Source organism: Palaemon carinicauda, chromosome 20 (assembly GCF_036898095.1).
Source record: "Palaemon carinicauda isolate YSFRI2023 chromosome 20, ASM3689809v2, whole genome shotgun sequence".
NCBI classification, from domain to species: Eukaryota; Metazoa; Arthropoda; class Malacostraca; order Decapoda; family Palaemonidae; genus Palaemon; species Palaemon carinicauda.
The window spans coordinates 51,379,659-51,387,158 of NC_090744.1; positions in this window are offsets into that span (position 1 = coordinate 51,379,659).

The window sequence follows — 7,500 nt, forward strand, 5'->3', positions numbered from 1 at the left end:
ACACGCCACATGGCAATCTACATCCTGGACAGAGATTTCGTCTCGTAGGAGGTGATTGGCGAGATACGAATTCGGGAAAGAAAAAGGGGAGCCGCTCCCAAGGCTTCCCTATCCTCCGATTCGTATGCGTGCCTGGCGCCAATCCTGGCGCCATCTGTATTCCTTTTTGCGTAGCTTAACAACTCGGTGTTTTTTCCTGTTTTTCTCGCAAATCTTGGATTTATTTGACTTTTCATGGCTTCTTCGTCTTCGTCGGCCTCTGATAAGTTGAGTATAGTGTCTGTTATGTATAAATGTAGGCTCTTGGTAAAATTTTGAGTGATTAATAGGATTAATCTTTGATACAAGAGCCGTAGCCTACCAGAGGCGTCTTGGACGCTGTCGCTCGATAGGTATAAGTTAGTTAGTCAGAGCGACATTCCTGGTTGTTTTGCTTTAATAAATGTTAGCTATTTAGCATTACATAGGATTTCCTTTCGTGCTTAGTATTATTTGGCGAAGTATTCGCCATTCTGGCCTACGCTAGGCCATGTAGCCTAGTCGTTTGGTCCTAGTACTTCATGCATGATTATGGTTTTTCCGAGTGTAATTAAAATTTTATTGAAGCTTCAGGCTATATTTTATACATTTTAGACTGTGTGGAATATTTCCAAGATAGTATACGAGTGAGTTTCGGTGAATTAGGTAATCGATTCTCTTGGTGCCTAGGCTAGTTGCTTATGGAGCCTTAGTATACTTTATCATACTCCCCGGTTGCTTTCTTTTCTTCGGAGAAGGTATGCAATCCCTTTCCCTCTGTTTAAGCCTTGGGCTTATCCCTAAGTGGTTTTTTCCGAAATTTATTTTCGATAAAACTATACTAGGGTGTTACTGTACCTTCCTGTTCCTGTAGTTATGGTTCAAGAGGGACAGAACAACAGAGTTTTTAGTCTGAGTCTGTGTTGTCTGGCTTGGGGCTGAGTCCCCCTCGCTGACCTAACACATACAAAGGGAGCTTAGCTCCCTTAGGTCACTACCGAAGGTTTCTGTGGATATGATTCCTTCTTTTGTGATCTACCAGACTAGTCCTGTTGCTGTTCTCGTGGGAGGATAAGTTCTTCCCTTGGGAGTAGCAACGCCTTCATTGCTTTGGTGCTCTGGAAGCTGGCAAGTATTGCTGGCCTTTCCCCTTAGATCTCCCTTAGGCTAAGATAAGTTTCTTAGCTGCGGGTGATCTGTCACTAAAGCAAGGTTGGCAGGACCCTCTTGTCCCTTCCCCCTCTTTCTTCATACTGTACTGTACGTCGTTCTACATCTGGACCTAGTATAGGTTAGGATGTGGAATTGACTCAGCCCCTTGCCGGCCGGCAGAGCTGGCCGGCAGGGGTCTTACTGTACTGTACGTCGTTCTACTTCTGGACCTAGTATAGGTTAGGATGTGGAATTGACTCAGCCCCTTGCCGGCCGGCAGAGCTGCTGGCCGGCAAGGGTCTTATGTTTTCGAGTGCTGCCCGGACCTCTCTTGGTCCCTCATCCATGCCTGCCGGCAGAGCCGGACGGCATGGGTCAAGGAAGCCTGAATTAGTTTCTCCCCTTCCTTATATGCACTCTTTCGGTTGCCGGGCTTGGAGGTTGTGTACACTCTTATCCCGGCATCCATTCTATTTTTCTTCTAAGAACCAGAGGACTACACCTGCCCGGCTGCCGGCCTCATAGGCCGGCAGCCGGGCAGGTGTAGTCCTCTGGTTCTTTTGCTGCCGGCTGGCATCGGTCTTGTACCTTTGCCGGCCGGCTTATGTCAGCCCTTGTCTGCCGGTCACCAAGAGTGTGGCCGGCAGCTGGGTACTACCTTGTGTAGTTGCTGCCCGGAAGCCATTGCCGGCCAACACTGGCTGTTACCGGCCGGCAGTTGCTGCCGACCGGCACAGGCATTTGAACCAGAGTGCTGCCGCCCTATAGCTGTTAAGTAGTATACTTTAAAGCTAGTTGTGGTGTGTGCCGGCCGGCAAAGGCAGGCCGGCACACATCCCCCTATACTGTACTAGTATTCTTCTGTATAGCATATACAGTAAGAGGAAAACTATAGTAAGGGTTTTGGTACAGCACTGTGTCTTCTAACACTATTGTGTTTTCTTGCACGCCCCTTTGCTGTTGCCCTCAGATAGGAAGCTGAGTTCTTCCCTGTCTATTATCCAGGATTTTAAAATCATTGCTTAGGTGTGAGCTCCACCTGTTTCCTCTGGAAACCTTGCATTGGTTACTCTAGAAGAGATAAACCATTTTTTATTTTATTATCTGGAAGGCTGCAACAATGGGTTGTGAGGGAAACACAAGTGTGTGTCTTTCCTTTATGAATTGTTATGCTATACTATGCATATCCAGTGATACATAGTTCACTTGATACTCATGGAAATTTCTTCTCTTTACAGGAGGACCCTCCGAAGTGCGGAAATGTTTTCTGCAATGTCCGCAGCAAGAACCTCTGCGGACATGAGTGTTGTAGTAGACATGCAGCATGCGCTGTCTCCAAGGATGATCTCCAGTATTGGGACCCTCAGGTATGTACTGTATGCACTAACCTGATTACTGAGGCTTTTGATTCCCCTAGAACGGCGGAATCAAGGGATATAGCAAGGGAAAAGCTTCGTACTTGGGTAAGGGGTTTCAAGAAGAACACCTCTGGCCCTTATCTTCCAAGTGAGAAGATGAGGGCGTATCTTTTTCCCCAGGCATCAGCTGATGCAGTGATTCCCCAGCCTCAAGAGGAGATCCCCCAAGATCAAGTCCAGGTGGACGTGGAAGTCGCAGTTGCGATGCAAGACATCCAGTTAGATGACAGGATGTCTGACCTGGACGAACGTTTGGAACAAGACCTCCTGGCAGAATGTCAGGATGAAGTTCAAACCCCGGATGTCGTAGAGGATGAGGTCGACGAGGTGTCGGCTATTCCGGTTCAGATTCCGGATCCTATCCCCTCAACATCGGCCGGTCTCCCAGTAGAACTGGGACAGGCCCTCTCTTCGATTGTTGGAATGATCCAACAAATGCAGAAGGAGAGTCAAGAGAAGGCGGCTGCTATGGAACTGCGTATGCAGTCCCTGGCAGAATCACGTGGACCCCGGAAAGGGCTCAATGTGAAAGACCTTCCCGTATGCTCAGATGCTAACCCCTGGAGGTATGCTGAGCACATGCCAATGACGACTGGAAAGATCGTCATCTCGTATAAGCTGGGTTCAGTTCCACTAGAGGAGGTGGAATTTTGGCCCAACAAGGCATCATATCCGGACTGCTATGTCCGGCTGAGAAAAGAACCAGCTTCAAGGGAGGAGACAGAGCCGAAGGAGGTCATAATTATGGACCACGCTAAGGCTCAAGCCCTACTTTCATCCTCGATAAAAGAGAGGGGCTTCTCTAACTCGAAGGTAGCTGCATTGAACAAGAAGCTCCCTTCTTTTGTGTCCTCTCCTGCTAGAGCCTTCCCCTTTTTACAGAAAGTGTTTGCGGCTGTCCTAAAGGCAGTCGAGGCCGGCAAGCCTTGCCTCTCCCTGGAGGAGTGTAAACCCTTGTCGCTGGCCCTGCCTATGGACCACAAAGACTGGAAGGATGTCCATCTGACATTCTCAGTGGGAAAGTTGGAGGCTGATATTGCCGGACGGCAATTCGGCGAGGACCTCCCCAAGCTGTCCGACTCTCTTTTACGAAGAGAGTTCGAGACAAAAGAAAGACTGGCTGCCTCAATGTCTCATCAGACTACTCTTGAGACGATGGCAAGTGACCCCAAGGTCCATGAAATGTTCATGGTAGTGGCTAAGTCTCATCTAGCCACAGTGACGAAGGACCTTTATAGCTTCGTCAGGGCAAGGAGAGCTTGCAGGGAGTTCGTGTTCACCGGGGCCTCGGTGAGACACGAGCCAAGGAAGTTAATCTCCTCCAACATTTGGGGAAAAGACCTTTTCCCTACCGATGTGGTCAAAGAGGTTGTTGATAAGGCCGCCGTGGAGAATAGAAACCTTCTCCAGAAGTGGGGCCTGGCTATCAAAAGAAAATCTTCCCCGGATGAGGGTCCTCAACCAAAGAGGAAGAATATGAGGACTAGGCTACCGTCTCGGTCAGCCAAGCCTTTTAGACAGCAACAGCAACTGCAATTGCCATTGCCTCCAGTGCCCCAGATGGTGGCACAAACCCCGACTACTTTTCAGTGGGTACCCCAGGCTGTGCCAGGTCAGTCATCCACATTCACCCCAATGTTCGAAGGACAGTCTTCTTTCTTCCTTTCGTGCAAAACCTAGAGGAGCAGCCAGAGGCTCGTCTAGGCGCCCCTCAAGGAGAAGGGGATTCAGAGGTGGTCGGAGTCAGGGAGGCAAGACCTCAGGACGGCAGTCCAAGTGAAACGATACCGGTAGGAGGGAGACTGATGAAATTTTGGGATCGCTGGACCTTCGATCCCTGGGCCCAAAGCCTACTCAAGAATGGACTGGGCTGGAGCTGGTACAGCACTCCACCCCCGTGCCTCCGTTTTTTCCAACACTCCACCCCCGTTTTGGAGGAGTACGTTCAAGAACTGTTGGAAAAAAAGGTGATCCGAAAAGTGAAGTCCATCAAATTCCAAGGGAGGCTGTTTTGTGTTCCCAAGAAAGACTCGGAAAAGCTCAGAGTCATTCTGGACTTGTCGCCACTCAACAAGTTCATAGTGAATTGCAAATTCAAGATGCTAACACTGCAACACATAAGGACCTTACTGCCCAAGAGGGCATACTCAGTCTCTATAGACTTGTCAGACGCCTATTGGCACATTCCAATCAGCCGTCGACTCTCCCCCTACCTAGGGTTCAGGCTACAACGGAGACTATACGCCTTCAGAGCCATGCCATTCGGGCTAAACATAGCCCCAAGGATTTTCATGAAGCTTGCGAGCGCAGCTCTCAAACAATTACGCCTAAAGGGAATTCAGATAGTAGCCTACCTGGACGACTGGCTGGTGTGGGCAGCATCCGAGACCGAATGCTTGCAAGCTTCCAGTCAGGTGATCCAGTTCCTAGAGTACCTAGGCTTCAAAATCAACAGAAAAAAGTCTCGACTTTCTCCATCCCAAAGGTTCCAGTGGCTGGGAATCCACTGGGACCTTTTGTCACACAGTTTCTCCATCCCGACGAAGAAAAGGAAGGAGATAGCGGGCTCTGTCAAGAGACTTCTAGATTCCGAAAGGATATCAAGACGCGAACAGGAGAGGGTACTAGGCTCTCTCCAGTTTGCTTCAGTGACAGACCCAGTGCTAAGAGCACAGCTAAAGGATGCAACCGGAGTTTGGAGAAGGTATGCATCAAACGCGCGAAGAGATCTGAGAAGACCAGTGCCGCCTCGGCTACGTACTCTTCTCAGGCCTTGGTCCCAAGCCAGACATCTAAAGAAGTCGGTTCTTCTTCAGCCCCCTCCCCCGTCGATGACGATTCACTCAGACGCCTCAATGGAGGGATGGGGAGGTCACTCTCATCGGAAAAAAGTCCAGGGGACTTGGTCCAAGCTATTCAGGACCTTTCATATAAACTTTCTAGAAGCTATGGCAGTGCTCCTTACCTTAAAGAAAGTCTCCCCGCGTCACTCGATCCACATAAGATTGGTGATGGACAGCGAGGTGGTTGTGAGATGCTTGAATTGACAAGGGTCGAGGTCACCACCTCTCAACCAAGTGATGTTAGCCATTTTCCGATTGGCGGAAAAGAAGAAGTGGTACCTGTCGGCAGTTCACCTTCAAGGAGTCCGCAATGTGACAGCGGACGCTCTATCCAGGTTCACACCGATAGAGTCGGAATGGTCCTTAGACGCAGGATCATTCTCCTTCATTCTGAATCAAGTCCCAGAACTGCAGATAGACCTCTTTGCGACGAAAGACAACAAGAAGTTGCCCCTGTACGTGTCCCCGTACGAGGACCCCTTAGCGGAAGCAGTGGACGCGATGTCCCTCGACTGGAACAGATGGTCCAGGATTTATCTGTTCCCTCCTCACAACCTTCTGTTGAGGGTCCTCAACAAACTGAGATCCTTCAAGGGGGTAGCGGCAATAGTGGCCCACAAGTGGCCGAACAGTATGTGGTTCCCCTTGGCGTTGGAACTATAGATGAAGTTTGTGCCGCTACCACATTCAGTTCTGACCCAGCGAGTCCAGAAGTCGACTGTCTGCGCTTCATTACAGAAAACCCGGACCCTACAGCTCATGATTTTCTCGCCCTTGCGGTGAGAAAGCGTTTCGGGATTTCGAAAGCCAGCATAGACTTCCTAGAAGAATATAAGTGCAAATCGACTAGAAGGCAATATGAGTCATCTTGGAGAAAATGGGTGGCCTTTGTAAAGGCAAAGAATCCGCAGGAGATCTCAACAGACTTCTGCTAAGTGGCCCACAAGTGGCTGAACAGTATGTGGTTCCCCTTGGCGTTGGAACTATAGATGAAGTTTGTGCCGCTACCACATCCAGTTCTGACCCAGCGAGTCCAGAAGTCGACTGTCTGCGCTTCATTACAGAAAACCCGGACCCTGCAGCTCATGATTTTCTCGCCCTTGCGGTGAGAAAGCGTTTCGGGATTTCGAAAGCCAGCATAAACTTCCTAGAAGAATATAAGTGCAAATCGACTAGAAGGCAATATGAGTCATCTTGGAGAAAATGGGTGGCCTTTGTAAAGGCAAAGAATCCGCAGGAGATCTCAACTGACTTCTGCTTATCTTTCTTCATCTACCTCCATGGCCAAGGGTTGGCAGCTAACACGATTTCAGTGTGTAAACCTGCTTTGATGAGACCCATTTTATTTGCCTTCCAGATCGACCTAGGTAGCGAGATCTTTAATAAAGTTCCGAAAGCCTGCGCTAGGCTCAGACCTTCAGCACCTCCAAAGCCCATCTCATGGTCTTTAGACAAAGTTCTTCATTTCGCCTCCCTGTTGAGCAATGAAGAATGTGCTTTAAAGGATTTGACGCAAAAAGTTATTTTTCTATTTGCACTCGCGTCCGGGGCCAGGGTTAGTGAGATCGTAGCCCTCTCGAGAGAGGCAGGTCGTGTTCAGTTCCTGGATGGGGGGATCTGAACCTGTTTCCGGATCCTACGTTTCTCGCCAAGAATGAGTTACCCACCAACAGGTGGGGTCTCTGGAGAATCTGCCCTCTGAAAGAAGATGCATCTCTATGTCCAGTAGAATGCCTAAAGGTCTATCTTCGTAGAACTTCAGACTTCAAGGGTGGTCAACTATTCAGGGGAGAAACATCAGGCTCAAATTTATCTCTGAATCAACTCAGAGCGAAAATCACATATTTTATTCGAAGAGCGGATCCTGACAGTACACCCGCAGGTCACGATCCGAGGAAAGTTGCCTCATCCCTAAATTTCTTTAATTGTATGGATTTTGAACATCTCCGTTCATACACGGGCTGGAAGTCTTCCAGGGTGTTCTTTCGCCACTATGCGAAGCAAGTAGAGGAACTTAAGAGATCTGTGGTAGCAGTGGGTCGTGTAGTTAACCCTACTGTTTAACTCTG